The sequence below is a fragment of the Lampetra fluviatilis genome, chromosome 20 (genome assembly GCF_964198595.1).
Source record: "Lampetra fluviatilis chromosome 20, kcLamFluv1.1, whole genome shotgun sequence".
Classification (NCBI taxonomy): domain Eukaryota; kingdom Metazoa; phylum Chordata; class Hyperoartia; order Petromyzontiformes; family Petromyzontidae; genus Lampetra; species Lampetra fluviatilis.
In genome coordinates, this window is record NC_136294.1 from 13144940 (window position 1) to 13164465 (window position 19526).

At 52.5% G+C, this 19526-nt stretch overlaps 1 protein-coding gene across 1 annotated transcript in view; it reads right to left on the minus strand.

The window, feature by feature from the left end:
- LOC144937974 (ras GTPase-activating protein nGAP-like) overlaps nucleotides 1-19526 on the minus strand; it is a 585198-nt gene that overhangs the window by 500735 nt on the left and 64937 nt on the right. The window lies entirely within an intron of this gene.

Here is a 19526-nt window from a genome sequence, read left to right on the forward strand (position 1 = left end):
CCCATGGTACAGACGGTAAAAAGCTGAGTCCACGCTTTGCCGTACCGTCCTCTCCTGGCACGCCAGGGTACGGGAAGGGAATTTCACAACATTTGGGTGGGAGGGGGAGGGGAGTTTGCGTGTCTCTCTCCCTGTGGTCGTGTGGATTTTTCTCCGCGACCTCCGATTTTTCCCCAACACGTTTAGAATCAACATCACGCATTTAGCGTATTTAGCTGCTGCTCGAGATTTCCATATGACGATAAGCCACTTCGTTGAACTATAATTTGTGATAGCCAGGTCGCTTCTGAGAAAGTGCTACATCGCCCAGTTGAGCTTCACTAGTAAAATAAAAAGTTTAATTTAGACCAGGCTGCCGCTCTCACTCAGCGTGGACCGGCCCCGTCACAGCTGGGAAGGTCACACGCTGCCCTGCACTATTAACGTCTCATTCACCGATTTAGTGAGGAATCTGTGAATTCGTTCGGGCCGATAAACGGATTATATAACGCTCATGATACATGTAAAATACATGCACGTTTAAAAACTGTACTACTACCAGCTCGTATGCATTACACTTGAGCATACGTCCTCGAAGAGATGAGCACCACTCAACAGCAGCCCACGTGCACCAACAAGAGAAGACTGAATCATTGCGCAAGTTGACTCATGGCCAAAAACGATGACAATTCGCGAAGCGTGCCGCCAGAGATTCGTTATGCCCCCGCTGTGGTGATGGCATGGCATTGAAGACTCGCGACTCACTGATTTTGTATTTTTTTTCAGCACGTATAATTCCACAATCAGACGAGAGTGAAGCAATAAGGCCACATGAAGCCGATAAACCCGACGGTTTGTACATGGGTCACCTCTAAAGAGTCAAAAAGATTCGCATGCGCGTGGTTGATAATAACTGTTCTCATGCCCCAGTGATCCCAGAAAGGTTGTTGTGACTGTGTGGACACATCGCGGAACTCCGCTCGCACTGCACTTAATGTCAGAAGGGGGTTTTCTCTGCTCAAAAATCCCAACACGTTCGTCAACACCACAGTGGCCTAAACAGGAAAAGTCCACAAAATAGCGGTGACGTTTCGCGCAAAGTCCCTTCTCCACAGCATTAGATTTGCTCCGGAGAACGCCGCCTATTATGTTTTTCTTTCAAGGCCACAGGGTGTTACTGACGAATGTGTTGAGTGGTTTGGTTATTCGTGCTTGTGCACCAACGCAGCAGCAGCATCGCCAGATGATTTGTTTATTTGTACAGAACATTTTCACATCTCACGCAGTGACCGGCAAGCACACAAACCCGTGAACTTTATACAGCGCAAGCGAGGGCCCTCCCAGACACACACGCCTCTTGTGAGGGCCCACCCAGACACACACGTCTCCTGTGAGGGCCCACCCAGACACACACGTCTCTTGTGAGGGCCCACCCAGACACACACGTCTCCTGTGAGGGCCCACCCAGACACACACGTCTCCTGTGAGGGCCCACCCAGACACACACGTCTCTTGTGAGGGCCCACCCAGACACACACGTCTCTTGTGAGGGCCCACCCAGACACACGCGTCTCCTGTGAGGACCCACCCAGACACACACGTCTCCTGTGAGGGCCCACCCAGACACACACGCCTCTTGTGAGGGCCCACCCAGACACACACGTCTCCTATGAGGGCCCACCCAGACACACGCGTCTCTTGTGAGGGCCCACCCAGACACACACGTCTCTTGTGAGGGCCCACCCAGACACACACGTCTCCTGTGAGGGCCCACCCAGACACACACACCTCTTGTGAGGGCCCACCCAGACACACACGTCTCTTGTGAGGGCCCACCCAGACACACACGCCTCTTGTGAGGGCCCACCCAGACACACACGCCTCTTGTGAGGGCCCACCCAGACACACGCGTCTCTTGTGAGGGCCCACCCAGACACACACGTCTCCTGTGAGGGCCCACCCAGACACACACGTCTCTTGTGAGGGCCCGCCCAGACACACACGCCTCTTGTGAGGGCCCACCCAGACACACACGTCTCCTGTGAGGGCCCACCCAGACACACACGCCTCTTGTGAGGGCCCACCCAGACACACGTCTCTTGTGAGGGCCCACCCAGACACACACGCCTCTTGTGAGGGCCCACCCAGACACACACGCCTCTTGTGAGGGCCCACCCAGACACACACGTCTCCTGTGAGGGCCCACCCAGACACACACGTCTCTTGTGAGGGCCCACCCAGACACACACGTCTCCTGTGAGGGCCCACCCAGACACACACGTCTCCTGTGAGGGCCCACCCAGACACACACGTCTCTTGTGAGGGCCCACCCAGGCACACACGTCTCCTGTGAGGGCCCACCCAGACACACACGCCTCCTGTGAGGGCCCACCCAGACACACACGCCTCCTGTGAGGGCCCACCCAGACACACACGTCTCCTGTGAGGGCCCACCCAGACACACACGCCTCCTGTGAGGGCCCACCCAGACACACACGTCTCTTGTGAGGGCCCACCCAGACACACACGTCTCTTGTGAGGGCCCACCCAGACACACACGTCTCCTGTGAGGGCCCACCCAGACACACGTCTCCTGTGAGGGCCCACCCAGACACACACGCCTCTTGTGAGGGCCCACCCAGACACACACGTCTCTTGTGAGGGCCCACCCAGACACACACGTCTCCTGTGAGGGCCCACCCAGACACACACGTCTCCTGTGAGGGCCCACCCAGACACACACGCCTCTTGTGAGGGCCCACCCAGACACACACGTCTCCTGTGAGGACCCATCCAGACACACGCGTCTCTTGTGAGGGCCCACCCAGACACACACGTCTCTTGTGAGGGCCCACCCAGACACACGCGTCTCTTGTGAGGGCCCACCCAGACACACACGTCTCTTGTGAGGGCCCACCCAGACACACGCGTCTCTTGTGAGGGCCCACCCAGACACACGCGCCTCTTGTGAGAGCCCACCCAGACACACACGTCTCCTGTGAGGGCCCACCCAGACACACACGTCTCTTGTGAGGGCCCACCCAGACACACACGTCTCTTGTGAGGGCCCACCCAGACACACGCGCCTCTTGTGAGGGCCCACCCAGACACACACGTCTCTTGTGAGGGCCCACCCAGACACACACGTCTCTTGTGAGGGCCCACCCAGACACACGCGTCTCTTGTGAGGGCCCACCCAGACACACGCGCCTCTTGTGAGGGCCCACCCAGACACACACGTCTCTTGTGAGGGCCCACCCAGACACACGCGTCTCTTGTGAGGGCCCACCCAGACACACACGCCTCCTGTGAGGGCCCACCCAGACACACGCGCCTCTTGTGAGGGCCCACCCAGACACACGCGCCTCTTGTGAGGGCCCACCCAGACACACACGTCTCTTGTGAGGGCCCACCCAGACACACGCGCCTCTTGTGAGGGCCCACCCAGACACACACGCCTCCTGTGAGGGCCCACCCAGACACACGCGCCTCTTGTGAGGGCCCACCCAGACACACACGTCTCTTGTGAGGGCCCACCCAGACACACGCGTCTCTTGTGAGGGCCCACCCAGACACACGCGCCTCTTGTGAGGGCCCACCCAGACACACGCGCCTCTTGTGAGGGCCCACCCAGACACACACGTCTCTTGTGAGGGCCCACCCAGACACACACGTCTCTTGTGAGGACCCACCCAGACACACGCGTCTCTTGTGAGGGCCCACCCAGACACACACGTCTCTTGTGAGGGCCCACCCAGACACACGCGTCTCTTGTGAGGGCCCACCCAGACACACGCGTCTCTTGTGAGGGCCCACCCAGACACAGACGTCTCTTGTGAGGGCCCACCCAGACACACGCGCCTCTTGTAAGGGCCCACCCAGACACACGCGTCTCTTGTGAGGGCCCACCCAGACACACGCGTCTATTGTGAGGGCCCACCCAGACACACACGTCTCTTGTGAGGGCTCACCCAGACACACGCGCCTCTTGTGAGGGCCCACCCAGACACACACGTCTCTTGTGAGGGCCCACCCAGACACACGCGCCTCTTGTGAGGGCCCACCCAGACACACGCGTCTCTTGTGAGGGCCCACCCAGACACACACGTCTCTTGTGAGGGCCCACCCAGACACACACGCCTCTTGTGAGGGCCCACCCAGACACACACGTCTCTTGTGAGGGCCCACCCAGACACACACGTCTCTTGTGAGGGCCCACCCAGACACACACGTCTCTTGTGAGGGCCCACCCAGACACACACGTCTCCTGTGAGGGCCCACCCAGACACACGCGCCTCTTGTGAGGGCCCACCCAGACACACACGTCTCCTGTGAGGGCCCACCCAGACACACGCGCCTCTTGTGAGGGCCCACTCAGACACACGCGTCTCTTGTGAGGGCCCACCCAGACACAAACGTATCTTGTGAGGGCCCACCCAGACACACGCACCTCTTGTGAGGGCCCACCCAGACACACACGTCTCTTGTGAGGGCCCACCCAGACACACGCGCCTCTTGTGAGGGCCCACCCAGACACACACGTCTCCTGTGAGGGCCCTCCCAGACACACACGCCTCTTGTGAGGGCCCACCCAGACACACACGTCTCTTGTGAGGGCCCACCCAGACACACACGCCTCTTGTGAGGGCCCACCCAGACACACGCGCCTGCTGTGAGGGCCCACCCAGACACACACGTCTCCTGTGAGGGCCCACCCAGACACACACGCCTCTTGTGAGGGCCCACCCAGACACACACGCCTCTTGTGAGGGCCCACCCAGACACACACGTCTCTTGTGAGGGCCCACCCAGACACACACGTCTCCTGTAAGGGCCCACCCAGACACACACGCCTCTTGTGAGGGCCCACCCAGACACACACGTCTCTTGTGAGGGCCCACCCAGACACACACGTCTCCTGTAAGGGCCCACCCAGACACACACGCCTCTTGTGAGGGCCCACCCAGACACACACGTCTCCTGTGAGGGCCCACCCAGACACACACGTCTCTTGTGAGGGCCCACCCAGACACACACGTCTCCTGTGAGGGCCCACCCAGACACACACGTCTCCTGTGAGGGCCCACCCAGACACACACGTCTATTGTGAGGGCCCACCCAGGCACACACGTCTCCTGTGAGGGCCCACCCAGACACACACGCCTCCTGTGAGGGCCCACCCAGACACACACGCCTCCTGTGAGGGCCCACCCAGACACACACGTCTCCTGTGAGGGCCCACCCAGACACACACGCCTCCTGTGAGGGCCCACCCAGACACACACGTCTCTTGTGAGGGCCCACCCAGACACACACGTCTCTTGTGAGGGCCCACCCAGACACACACGTCTCCTGTGAGGGCCCACCCAGACACACACGTCTCCTGTGAGGGCCCACCCAGACACAAACGTATCTTGTGAGGGCCCACCCAGACACACGCACCTCTTGTGAGGGCCCACCCAGACACACACGCCTGCTGTGAGGGCCCACCCAGACACACACGTCTCCTGTGAGGGCCCACCCAGACACACACGCCTCTTGTGAGGGCCCACCCAGACACACACGCCTCTTGTGAGGGCCCACCCAGACACACACGTCTCTTGTGAGGGCCCACCCAGACACACACGTCTCCTGTAAGGGCCCACCCAGACACACACGCCTCTTGTGAGGGCCCACCCAGACACACACGTCTCCTGTGAGGGCCCACCCAGACACACACGTCTCCTGTGAGGGCCCACCCAGACACACACGCCTCTTGTGAGGGCCCACCCAGACACACACGCCTCTTGTGAGGGCCCACCCAGACACACACGTCTCCTTTGAGGGCCCACCCAGACACACACGTCTCTTGTGAGGGCCCACCCAGACACACACGCCTCTTGTGAGGGCCCACCCAGACACACACGTCTCCTGTGAGGGCCCACCCAGACACACGCGTCTCTTGTGAGGGCCCACCCAGACACACACGTCTCTTGTGAGGGCCCACCCAGACACACGCGTCTCTTGTGAGGGCCCACCCAGACACACGCGTCTCTTGTGAGGGCCCTCCCAGACACACACGTCTCTTGTGAGGGCCCACCCAGACACACACGTCTCCTGTGAGGGCCCACCCAGACACACACGCCTCTTGTGAGGGCCCACCCAGACACACACGCCTCTTGTGAGGGCCCACCCAGACACACACGTCTCCTGTGAGGGCCCACCCAGACACACACGTCTCTTGTGAGGGCCCACCCAGACACACACGCCTCTTGTGAGGGCCCACCCAGACACACGCGCCTGCTGTGAAGGGCTCACACAGGCAACAACACAAAACGGACTAATTGTACAGCACACAGAGAGAAAATAAAATACCGCAGTGCAGAAAAACAAAAACAACGGCGGCAAAGTTGAGAGACAGAAAAGACCAAACGCCGACGTGTGAGCATCGTAGCGATGTCGTGTCGCACGCGTTCGACTACGAGGCTGCTGCTGCTGCTCCCTGCGTTCTCAGCCACGTGCAGCGCTGTAGCTGGGTAATGCACCTATTCGGTCCACTTTTTTCATCGTTTAAATTTATAATAACATCCGAATAATAATAATAATGCCATTCATAATAACAAATTTATTGAACACTCCGACTAAAAACAAATGGTTACATCCCACTTCCATCAATGGTCTGATCGTAGTGGGATGTAAACAGTGTGAGGAAAATTACATACAGTAGGTCCGTAGAGCTTGTAGGTTTTGCGCGTTTATGGCAGCTCGGCTTTAATTCTGTGATGTCGGCTACAGTTAATGCCATTCGTGTCTTGTGATCCTGCAAGCATGAAATTAAACACCAATGCAGGGCATGTACGCAGCCTGGCCCCGTCCTGGCCACAGGCTCTCCGATGTCAGTAAACCTGGAATTAAATCAATATTCCAAATGTCAAACCATTATTCAACGACGGGTAATTCTGAAAAAATAACCACACGACAGCATTCTTTGTCATTTCCTTCAGTTCATAGTCACAGACGACGACCCCTGCCCGATGCAAATGCGATGTGCGTTGCTTGATTTGTAAATACCTCTTGGTAAACCACACAGGATTTTGCGACCAATATTAATTTTAAAAAGTTTTTCTTGCGTCAGATCGTGTACAAATTCGGGCAAATCGTCTGATGAAGCTGGATGTAATTACCAGCGAAACGTCACAGTACTCCACATTGTAAATGTTGTGGGTTTACTCTCCAACACACAACCCGTGTGCTGAAGTCGAAACTAATTGGCACGTTTTGTTTACGTGACAAACATTACTAATTGGCTGCGTCGGGTGGTGGTGGGTTAATGACACATTTATATTGACGTGATCTCACGCACATTTTTTAAAGTGAGATTTATTAAAATATATTGAAGTCATTCAATTGTTATTTCTTTTAGATACACAAATAGTTCGTTAGATGATAACATGGATTAATTTAATCTTTTGGCCTCGGGTCACTTTGTCATTGTGGTGCCCCGAGTCGCTGTAGCGAATGAGACTGCATCCTGACCTCCTGAGTTCTCGCCTGGCTAATTATAATTAACTTGAAGTTCAACGAATAACCTCATCTACTCGTGCTCATTCTTGCCATGCTATTGGCAAAACGTACCGTCAAGATCTCCACGACGTGTGCAGAGATATACAGGGTGAAAGGTCAAATACTCTAAACGCATGTTGATTCTAAATGTGGAAGGAGAAACCAGGGGACCCGGAGACAAATCCACGCGACCACGTGGAGAGAGACACCAACAACTCCAAATATACAGGCGTCAGAGTCGGGATCGAACTTACGACCTCCTCCTGTATGCCAGGGGAGTTAGTTAACATTTCGCCACTGCGGAGCCCTAAGATTTTATCGCGCGAATCTCATCCCTCTGAACCCCCACGTGGTAGCCGCAGCATTGGCGGCAATTGTCGCATTGTGATTTCACAGAGTCCCAGGTCTTCGCAAACATCTCGGCTGTGATCGGTCAAAATGCCAACAGGGAAGTGCCGCTATCAAACCCATTAGTCCTGCGGCAGCGCACGCTCACCGCCGTTTCCCTCTGCTGTGGAGATATTACGGCGTGGCAACAGGAGCCTTCCTCAAAAGTGGCGGTACTGAAAGTGCGTCTGACGTTGTGCCGAGAGGTGCCGTCGTCATTGAGTGCCGTCGCATACGGGCCACGTCTCCGCCACCGATTGTTTCAAAAGCCTCTGCTATGTTCGTAATTCACTTCTGTCCAATTGCCGTCGATACTTAGCGAACACCGAGAGATGCTTGCGCACAGTTTTGGTGAACTGTGCTATGGGGACTATTATTGCACTCGTTTACGCCGGGAAAGGATCGGCTGCGCGATGGCCGCTTCGGCACGTCCACCGGTCTCCCTGCCAACAACAATCAAGCGAGGCCACTTCAACGAGCCACATACTTCCAAAATTACTACACAAGCACAAAATGTTCTGCCAGTGCCCAAGTGGTGCGTATTGGCATGGGCCCCGGGTGCGAGGAATGAATAGGGGAGCCCAGTCCAATTCCTCCCGTCTTCACCGCCCGCCACCTGAGTCCTCCCCCCTCTGTCCCATGGGCCCTGGTGTAGTTCCACTGCCTACACACTTTTAATTTACTTATTTGTGCAGGAGAGCCACACGCCGAGTTGTAGGACTCTTTTCACGAGGGTCCCTGCTGCTTCATTGGGTTTTTAATTTTGAGATGTTTTCAGCCATTTAATGATGAGTTGTGTTCATACAAGCGTGGGAGGAAACCGGAGCAACCCGGAGAAACCCACACACGCGTGAGGGGTGGTGGGGCCAATGCTCGATCCCCCTGCAGATGGAAACGGATGGCGATTAGTCCACTCGCTGTACTGCCTTCTCCTGGCGAACCAGGGTACGGCTCCACCTCAACACCCACGGGAAGGGAGTTTGACAACATCTGTGCGGGACCCACCAACCCTTGCTGCCTCCACAGCGCCGGATCAGAGGCCACGTGCATAGCCACTGCTTTAGCGCTATGATGCTGCCGGTGTTTTGCCAGTTTAACACGTCGGCTTTCGCGACCAATATTATTCATAATCAACGTTTTTGGGTTAGATCGCGTTATTTATAAATGTGTCATAACCCTCCACCACCCGACACGGCCAATCAGTAAAAAAGTGTCACGTTGACAAAAGACAAATAGTTCACTGCTTTAGCCCACCGGTGTGTTGAAGCGTGAAACCACAACATTTACAATTTTTTGAGTACGACGTTTCGCTGGTAATTGCATCCAGCTCATCGGGAAATTCGCCAGAATGGATCATCGGGCAATTCGCCAGAATGGATCATTCTGGCGAATTGCCCGGTGATGCTGGATGCAATTACCAGCGAAACGTCGTACTCAAAAAATTGTAAATGTTGTGGTTTCACGCTTCAACACACCGGTGGGCTAAAGCAGTGAACTATTTGTCTTTTGTCAACGTGACACTTTTTTTGCTGATTGGCTGTGTCGGGTGGATGATTACGACACATTTATAAATAACGCGATCTAACCCAAAAAGTTGATTATGGGTGTTTTGCCAAATAATCTTTGGCTTTCTAATTTCACACTGGTAATACTTGCAAACGTCGTACACGCAGCCTTTATTATTTCAGCCGGTAAGGCACCATTGAGCTAAGAGGCCGTCCATAAATGACGTCACGCGATTTTGATGTCACAAAGCTCTGCCCCCCCCCACCAAAAACATTTTCATTTTGAAAATAAAACATGCTTCAAATCGCTTTAAACTATCGTAATTGTTGTGCGTATTTAATGTGGCCCTGGACTCTAATGTTATAGGCGATAACACATATTAAAAAGGGGGCGTTGGAAAGCTGAAATTTAGCATAAAATTCACTTGAAAATAATCAAATTCTAACTAAAACTGCAGATGTTCCGAATTTTATATTGAAATTCTCTTATAATTATCATATATTAAAAGTAATTATAACTATTAAAAAAATACTTGAAACTTTGTAGTAGAATGAAGCAAAATGGAGAGTACAATTATAGCAATCACATATTCATTCCACAGAATGAAAAGCCCTGGTAGAATCATAAAATCTAAATGTTGCAAATCTAAATTTATGCTTCTCCATTCTGCAATGGAGAAGCAGAATGCTCCTTCATGGAATAAATAAAAGGTGACCTTAGTAAATTTAAATAATCAAATAGTTAATAATGAAAATTAATCTAAATTAGTGTTATAACAATTATATTTCATTAGGTAGAACGTGTTGTTTATACTTAAAGTTGCGCATTTTGATGTGACGTCACATTTCTCATACCCTACCCCCTCGACACACATCGTCACAAATGTCTGACCCCCCCCCCCAGGTGCGTGACGTCATTTATGGACGGCCCCTAAGCAGCTCTGTTACAAGGACAAGCACAGCCCACGACCGTCAGATACAGGGCAACGCAGTGTGGGAATTTGCCAACTAACAAGATCAAAAACAACTATTTTTGACGCATTTTTGTCTCCTACTTGTTTGACACCTGGTGGTAAAATGTTTTAAGTAGATGAGGAATATGTTACCTACATTTAATCGTAACAGTTTAAACTGGTGTTTGATTACAATACTTTCATACTGACAGGCAGCTGTATGAACACTATGGTATATTCTTGGTATAAAACAACAATTCATTGGGATGTCATCTGATTGTCACCAAGTGACAGCTATTGCGTAATTTCCAAAGTGAAAAGAGACAAATTAGAGGTTGTGCTATGGACTGACCCCCGCCATAGGAATGTGTAATTTCACGACCGACAGGGCAAGGGTTGACAGTATTAATGTACACAACAATCGACTTGTTCACAGTGAGGGCGGTGGCGCGGCGGCGGCCCAGCGGTAACGCGTTCACCGCTCGTTGCAGAGCTGCGTGGTCCATTACCAGCGGCAGCCCCCCGGTGACTACTGCCGTCTGAGAGTATTAACCGTCAAAAAACGACGCGCCACCTGCTTCACGTTACAGATCCCGTGACGCCATTGCATGTTGCCAGCGTCACGCTCCAAATTTAGCCAACGTTTGAAAACTACGGTTCCTGCAAATTACTCAATTGTGATTTACCCAAGCCAGTAACATCGGCCTCGCTGCCTCCTCCTGCGAAAACTGGGCAGCACTTTCCTGGCCAAACAAGTCATAACGATCATGCATATGCATGCATGTATGTTGAACTTTCGCACTGTACGTAGCCAACCGTGCTAATCGGAGGTGCGAGGGAAAGACAACTAAACACAAAGAGCAGTTTTAAAGAAATAAGTTTTCAATCTAGATGACTTACAAGTGCATAGCTTCAGTGGCTTCCTAATATCAGAAGGAAGAGCGTTCCAGACGGCCGCAAAAGCGCTTCTGAGAGCGCGCGATGCAGTGACCATCGGTACTCAAAGGACAGAACGTGTCACCTGCACGCGCTCGACAGCGGCGCTCGACAGCGGCGCTGCGCCACGCACCGCAGTGTGAGTTTGATCCGATGCCAGGGCGGGCCAGGTGCGCGCACACAGCAGCAGCGTGTCCGTGCCTGCACCTGCGTCATGTACTTTGGTGCCAAGGGACTGGCAGGTGCTCCTGGCTGGACGTACACATGCAACGTTTGTCTCGTTGAAAACAGGCGAGCGACGTTGAGACGCGAGGCAAGGGCCACATCGGCTGCGTAAAGGAGCATGCGGCACACGCACTCATCCAACGGCTTCCAACGAGCGATTCGGCGTTTGACACCGGGCTTAACTAAGAAAGGCAGAGACAATTGATGTGAAAATTACTTTTTTTAAATATATATTTGCCACAGGGTAATCGACGGCAGTGGGATGGCGCGTTTAGTCTGTTACATAAGAAGTAATTAAATGCGTCCAATAAATAATTATTTGTGCCGTTCGGTGCTCGCGTAATAATTTATTCAGGGGATGACGCGCGCGCAGATCTGTTCCGAGCAGCAGGGACACTGCGGCGATGCCCAGCGTGTCGGATGAGAAGCCCTCACGGACGCGAGCGTGCTCCGTGCGGCAGTGACGAGCACAGTCCCCCCCCCGTTATGGGGTCACAGGGCCCACTGCCACCCACTCCGGCCCGTCGTACGCTCCCCTGATGGTTTATGTAACGTGACATGCGAGACAAGTTCAATTGCCGCTATTTCGGTGACCGTACACACTCCGATTGAAAATGTGAACAACAAAAAAAACCTTTTTTTGGGAGGGGTTTCTGGGAGGAAAAAATAAATCTCACAACATCATTTTTTAGCGTCCTAAAATGTCTTATTCTGACATGGCCGGCAAGCTGAAACGTTATCGATTCCTCCCAGGGGCACAAAAACAATCCTTTATTAACACCTTGCTTGCACTTCTCTTTTTTAATCTCTAAAGTAGTTTATCTGTAAATCAAACTTAATCTTAACGAGCAGATTCATAGCCACTCGACGGTTCTGTAAAGTCTTTCACGGTTTGCCTCCGATTTAGCCCTTTTGGCATCACCATTAATCCCATGTTACATTCCTCAATCCACCCCTCCACATGCCTAAACAAAATGTGTGCAGTTTAACACGTAGTGAAGGCTTTCGCGACCAACATTATGCACATTGTGTTTACGTTACAAACTTTACTAATCGGCTGTGTTGGGTGGTGGCGAGTTGAACGACATTTATATTTACGTGATCTAACCCAAAACATCTCGACTATGGACAGTGTGTGCATTTTCTCGAGGTTGCCATCATGGTACAGCCATCATCTATCCACTGCTGGATGAAAGGGGCCTTCCCAAGCCGTCGCCATCTCCCCGGGCCACCCGATACAAGGCCCCTGCGCACGAGCCGATCTCCTCGCGCCACGCCTGGGACACGCTCCGTCGTTAGTCTCGACCCGCTGGCCGTCGCCCCTCCCTCGTGACGTGCCCTGCCCAAGCCCGCTTGCCTATCTTGACCGTCAGTGCGATGTATCTTCACCTGCGCACGCTCTTCTCTCCTCCGTGCGCTCCCCGTTGCTCCCCCACCACTCAGAGTAAAGTTCTAAGCGTGCATCCCCCCCAACCCCCTCTCCGGGATTCTTTGTGCACTTTCAAGCTTTTGTTCACTTTTTCTCTTTGTCAATGTCTATGTTTCTGTTCCGTCTGCCCACTGCAGGGAGTAAACACACACACAGTGTGCTTTGAGGCACACTTCTGAGTTGGTTTTCATTGTTCGTGTCAGTTTACCAGAAATACTCAAAACCTGATGTTGTTCACTCCATTGTTCAATCACTTCGATCCGGGTCCCCTTCCTGTGACTGCCCTGGGTAACCACCCTCTGACGGGATTCCCGCATCCCTCCAACAGATACCTTCAAGTGTCTCGTGGACTTGATGTGCGTGACTTGATAACCCATTTGCTGCACTGCCCAATCCTGGCCACCACACAGCCCAGGGCGGTTTGGGAGTTCCGCCAGTGAGTGAGAACCAACACGACCTCGTGACGGAAATGCTGGACTGCAGACGTGAACCATCACGCCCAGCTAATAGCCACCTCAAAGCTTCCCCCGTCCTCATCACAGCTCATCCCTGTTGGCTGCCTTGAGCCAGCGGTGGAAATTCCACATTCCGATTGTAGAATTTGGTCGTTACAAACAACAACAACCAGTCGACTTCCTGCAAAAGCGGGACTCACTTTATGGACCGCAGAGGAAATTCAATCCTATTTTACAAGATATTACAAAGTAGCGTTTGCGGCCCCTGAACCAAGTCCCTTGTCACAGTGCTCACGTGCTGCTTGCGTGCGACGTCGCAGTGGTGCATTAAAATAGACACGGCATGTCCACGCACGTGCGTTGCTGGAATAATGCTTGGGCTGCAAATAACAATCGTGGTCCCTGCTCGTAGCCAGGTGCCCCTGGGTCAGCTCATTACAAATCCAGCCGAGGTTTTTCTCCCAACGATGTAATTCTGCTAACAACCTCTAACCTCGCGTCCCACGGCAAAATCACCGAAATGATTATTCCCTCCCGGCAAGCTAACTGCCTCGCCCTTCACGGTCTTCATCGCCGCGTCTAATCCCCGCACGCCAATCTGCTCAGGTGCCCCCCCCCCCTCTCCGTGCTGCCAATAATCGATAATCTCCTATCCCACGACCTCGCGTGCCCTCCGCGTTGACCTCTGCGTCGCCCTTGCTGCCGCCGCCGCCGCCACTCGCCGCTCTCCTCTGCCACGGGCAGACAGCCGATGTCACCAGACACCGCTGCGAGCCTCGTTCCCTTCGCACATCTCATCGAACAAGACGGTGCGCCTCTGCAGCCGTCTGGAACGCTCTTCCTCCTCCCTATATTAGGAGGCCACTTGGAGCTATGCGCTTTTAAATCTCAATTAAAAACGCATTTCTTTCTAACTGATTTTTGTGTTTAGTTTGCTGGTCTTCTCCCGCACCTCCGATTAGCACAATTGGCTATGTACATTCACGAAAGAAGTTCAACATACGTACGTACATTGCCTCGACAAACGGCGTGTCTCCTCTCACATGGAGCCCGGGCAAGGACAGTGCCGAGCCATCCCACAAGCCGATGACCATCTCAATCACATAACCACAATTGCCGAAGTCTCCGAACCTATGCCCGGTGTCAATATACATCTGGCCACGCACGCGCGCACGCACACGCACGGCTACCGGAGTACGAGACGCACACTCCCTAACTTTTTCTTTAAAGTACCGGAGGAAAAAGTGTGCCTCGTCCAGTAGTCCCGAGGATAGGGTGCATGACTCTCAGCTCTCCGTTTACACTTCTGATGTCATCCAAACTCTCTTACGTGACACATCCGGATCAGAAGTGGCACTGAACCTCCTTTGAAACTTGTCTTAAAAGGCAGTTTACGATTTACACGTCTACATTCAACCCCAACAACGTCCTCAAATGTGGGCCTATGTATTTATTGCGCCATTATCAACTTAACCATGACCAAACTTATAATAATAATTGTCAACTCAGGGAGTCCTGTGGCACCTTCAATGTTATATTTGTGCCCGTGGCGCATTCATAATGCACTGCCCCCGTCCAACAGCTGTCTCGCCGCCGCAACTCCCTCACGTAAAGAGAATCCGCAGGATTCAGCTGGGGAAGTTGAACCTCCATTTATTCAGGGCTCTGCCTGCGAAACACCCAACTTTGTACAAAATGCAACGTTCCAAACCACGTGGGTTCTCACAAAGAAACACAAAAAAAAGGAACCCGTTACACGTGAGCCACAAACAACCTCACCACATTTCTGGCAACTCCATGTGAAAGTCAAAGTCGGCGAGGTGCGTGGAGATGACAGAAGCCGTCAACAGATGGGGCTGGTCCAGCCAGAAAGCAGAATTCACCACTGCAGATGTGGAGTTTGCGTGTCTCTCTCTCGCTCTCTCCCCGTGGTCGTGTGGGGTTTTTTCCGGGGACCTCCAGTTTTTTCCTCCACATTTAGAAACATGCATTTTTAAATGTGCGATAAATTACCACGTGATAAGCCACTTCGCTGAGGTATCATTTGTTATGGCCAGGTCGCTTCTGAAGAGCTCAATAGCCCAGTGGGCCTCACCTGGTAAAATTAAAAAAATTGTTTTAGTTTGTTGTTATAGGAGGCATTGGGTATTTTTCTATTTGTGTGTGTGCACCACCATGGCCAATGCAGCAGCCGCAGCCGCAGCAGCCGCAACCGCATCAGCAGTACACAAACACAGATAAGAGAGTTCCACTTGGTGCTTTACAACGTGAGAGGGAAAAGCAAAATAATCTGGAACTGATTGCTCTGCGAGAATGACCAATTTATCTTCCAAACTGACACGCGGGAAGTGACCATTTACAACGTTAATGTCCAGCAGCAGCTCCATCGAGGATCCGGTTTCAGGGTCCGATGCTACGCGATACCAACGCATGACCGTCCCTGCACTCTCCGCCACGTGGATCTCATTGAGGACGTTCGAGTTAAATGGAGCTCCTCCTATCGGTGGGGGCATCCCTGACAAGGGGAGCTCGAACTGACTGGAATGACCAAAAACTGGCCCATATCACTGCGATAGCGGCGCTCGTTGTAAACGTAAACGCCTCAACTCGACAATGACGCTACGTGAAGTCGGCGCTCGACGTTCACAATTTGTGCGGCTGCCGGCACGCCCGTTCATAAACGCTTGTTTCAGACGCCGCTCACGGCACATTGTAAAAATAACAGAACGCACGTCGCTGGTTCTGCAGCAGTATCCTCGGATGCAGTTGAATTGAAATGCTCTGTAAATCCAGATTGTACGATTTCCAGTTCAAGTTGCAAGCTTGTTTTGTATAACCAGGGGGTGAGAACTCAAGAGACCAGGACAGTCTCATTTTTGCAAAGTGTGTTCCGAGTCAACCAAATGACAGGAGAAAAGCAAAGTGCAGTTTTATTCTTTGGGTAAATAACAAGAAACAAAAGCTTCAAGTCAAGATATAAAGTGCAGTCTCTTCTCCTGCAACGCGGTAGTAGTTGCATTCCTGAAGAACACCACGTTATGGAAAAATCGCGTTATAATATAGAATATGGGGTAAAGCACAGTCCACGGTAACACGTGAGATGTGTACGCAGGCTGAAGAAAGACTGAGGCGCGTGGGTAGCATCGAGAAGCATCCAGCAGCATCCCAATGCCTCGTGCGACGCCGAGGCAGCGACGTCGTTCCGCTCACTCGATCGAGTTAAATCCAATTCTCATCCGCGTTATCAACAATGTCTTGCCTAATACATCCATCGGGTTACATCCAATTCGCGTTATGAAAACAGCACGAAGCATTATCGGAGAACGGACTGTACAGTGATTCTATTCAAGCGTCTGGTAATGTTTTCAGGAGCCAAACCCCAATGTCGAGGACTGATAGCAAGGAGAGGGCTTCACGAGCGAGTTTGCAAACTTGTGCCGCTCCTCTGTTGATGTGCAGCAACGCAGCGAAATAGAAGTCAGAAGAAAAACGACTGCATCACAAACATAACACTAAACCTACATCTTTATTTTAATAATAATTTCCCTTGTAAGGATGAGCTAGTTTATCTAAAGGGGAATATTTTCCCCTTCATAGAGAAAATTAAATGCCTCGGAAACTCAAAGCACCTTGCACCACAACTCATCCCAACCAGTATAATGCCCTGTGGCAGTCCAGCCAAGGGGACCCTCAGTGGCAGCTGGCCCTGTGTGTCACAAGGAGTACGCAGCACCGGCCTGCCAGTAGGACACGGTGTTAAAACTAAAAACTAAATTAAATTTTTGGTTGTTTACCAGGTAAGGGCCACTGAGCTATGTAACTGTTTTTCAGAAGCGGCCTGGCTATCACAAATGATGGCTCAACGAAGCGGCTTCTCCGTGTGGAAATTTAAAGCGGCCAAAGACTCTAAATGCATGTCGATTCTAAATGTGGAGGGGAAAAACTGGAGGACCCGGACAAAAATCCATGTGACCACGGGGAGAACAGGCAACCTCCAAATATACAGACGTCAGGGTAGGGACCGAACCTACGACCGCTGTAGACAAAGGTGAAGTTATTGAGATCTCTCCACCGTGGTGCCACTGTTATCCCCAATTAATACATCTGCGAGAAATTGATCAAATTTGGTCACCTTTGGGCGTGATGCCAGCAACCGGTGTCACTGAACTGCGATGGAGTATTTTGCATAATGCGACGACTCCATCAACAGCACGTGCGCACTACAAATAAACGTTGCACATCCTATCGCACGTGATCCGACAAGGCCGCAATCGGATGATCCTCGTCGTGGTGGGCGATTGCAAATCGTGAATCTAATCGGGTCCCCCCCTCAACTGCTTAAGGACTTCGACATTTCAACTGCATATGCAGTTCAAGAGCGATACATTTATAGATACTCCACAGATCTATGATAACCCTCTTTCATCACAACAGGTGATTGAACAGTGGGAGTGAAGGGCCCATATCTTACAGAGGAAAGTATTACATGATTTAATACGCAGATTGAGGCTTAGACATTCCTTATGGGATATATAAATGCATTTGCCTGAATTAGCCAACATGTATACACCGTATGAAGAACTTCGTTTGCACCGTACGTAGCCAACCATGCTAATCGGAGAATGTGCTCGATTACCGGCACTTCCACATTCACATTCCGGCCCAATGGTGGCGTCTAATGCGAGTCACCAGGTACCGACCGACCTCGAATATTTTTCCGACTTCTGCACAATAATCCTTTCCTGGTAGCAGTCCTGCAGGAGCGTAAATTACAAATCCTCCTGGATCGTGTTCGGAGAGCCAACAGAGCCACCTCGGTGGTAACCGAGCACCACCAGGGCAAAAGAGAAACGCAGGAACATGACGGCATCGGTGCTGCACTTACAACTCGGCACCGGCTTCAGGCGGCGCAATAATCTTTCCGCACATCCCACAAGGATTGAAGCGTAACGTGATTATTATTATTATTGTTGCGGACACACGCAAAGCGCATGCGGAATATGCATTTGCCAGGAAGTAGGTTTGTGACGACCGCATCAAGGTGATCATCAAACGCAGGAGTACTGTCGTCATGCATGCGCAGTGGCTGCCACTGCTAACACTGCAGGCACAGCCAGGCACAGGCGGCCGCGGGTGAATTGGCGCGTTGAGGCCGAGTCCTGCAGAGACTTGACAGCGGCGTGCCGTGCTCTCGGGGTGATAATGAGGGAGACCTACATCTGTCACACACACACGCACGCCTTGATAAAAAATGCACTACCCCCGTCACTGCCACCCGTATTCTCCTGCTTTCAAATTGCTCGTGAATTCAGCGAGAGCACATGTCCAGCTTCCCAAAGAGGGTTTTTATTTTTTATAACACGAGGCGAAGAATCCGTTGGGAAATCTCGGAGAGCAGAGGACGGCCCCCGCAGAAGGAGCAAAGCGTTCCCTCGGCACTCCCCGGGGAAAGGCCCACAAGTGGCCATTCCATTCGTTTAGCGCAGCAGGGGGCGCAATTTTCCACCAAGGTCTGCTATGAGACTGAAGCAAGAGCCAAACTAAATATTGGTGCTGCATTCCCATTTCTTTATCGGAGCTGAACTTGTAAACACGATAAAATGCAACAACCAAATGTTTTTTCGTGAGGCCAGTATTGGGCTGAGCCCATTGACTTGCTCCACTCGGATTGCAAGCGGTTGCCCGGATTCACACGCAGGATCTCAGTGGCGCTAACTCCCAAGCCAGCCGGCCACCTCACTGCAGCACGGTTAACAAGCCACGCTCGGTCAAAAACTAATAAATTCCATGTCCGAGATAGCTCCCACGTAACGTGTACGTACAGCCGTCCGACCGTGTAAAACGCGTATCCACTTGAAGACAGGGACACGCGTGTCCCTGTCGTGACTTGGCCAGCCGCAACGGCGAGCGTCGACGGCTACACAGGCACGGCCGCTCAGGGCCACGGTAGCTCGGTCACCACGGGCGCCACCCAAGCGTCGTCACGGCGATGGCACGTTGGGGGGGGGGGCGCGTGCGGTGCCGCCAACTTCACGAGCGACTGGCGGCCATCTGCTGGGCCCACGTCATCGTCAGCGACTTCCTCGGCGGCGCTGGATCGGGGGCCGTGTGCGTA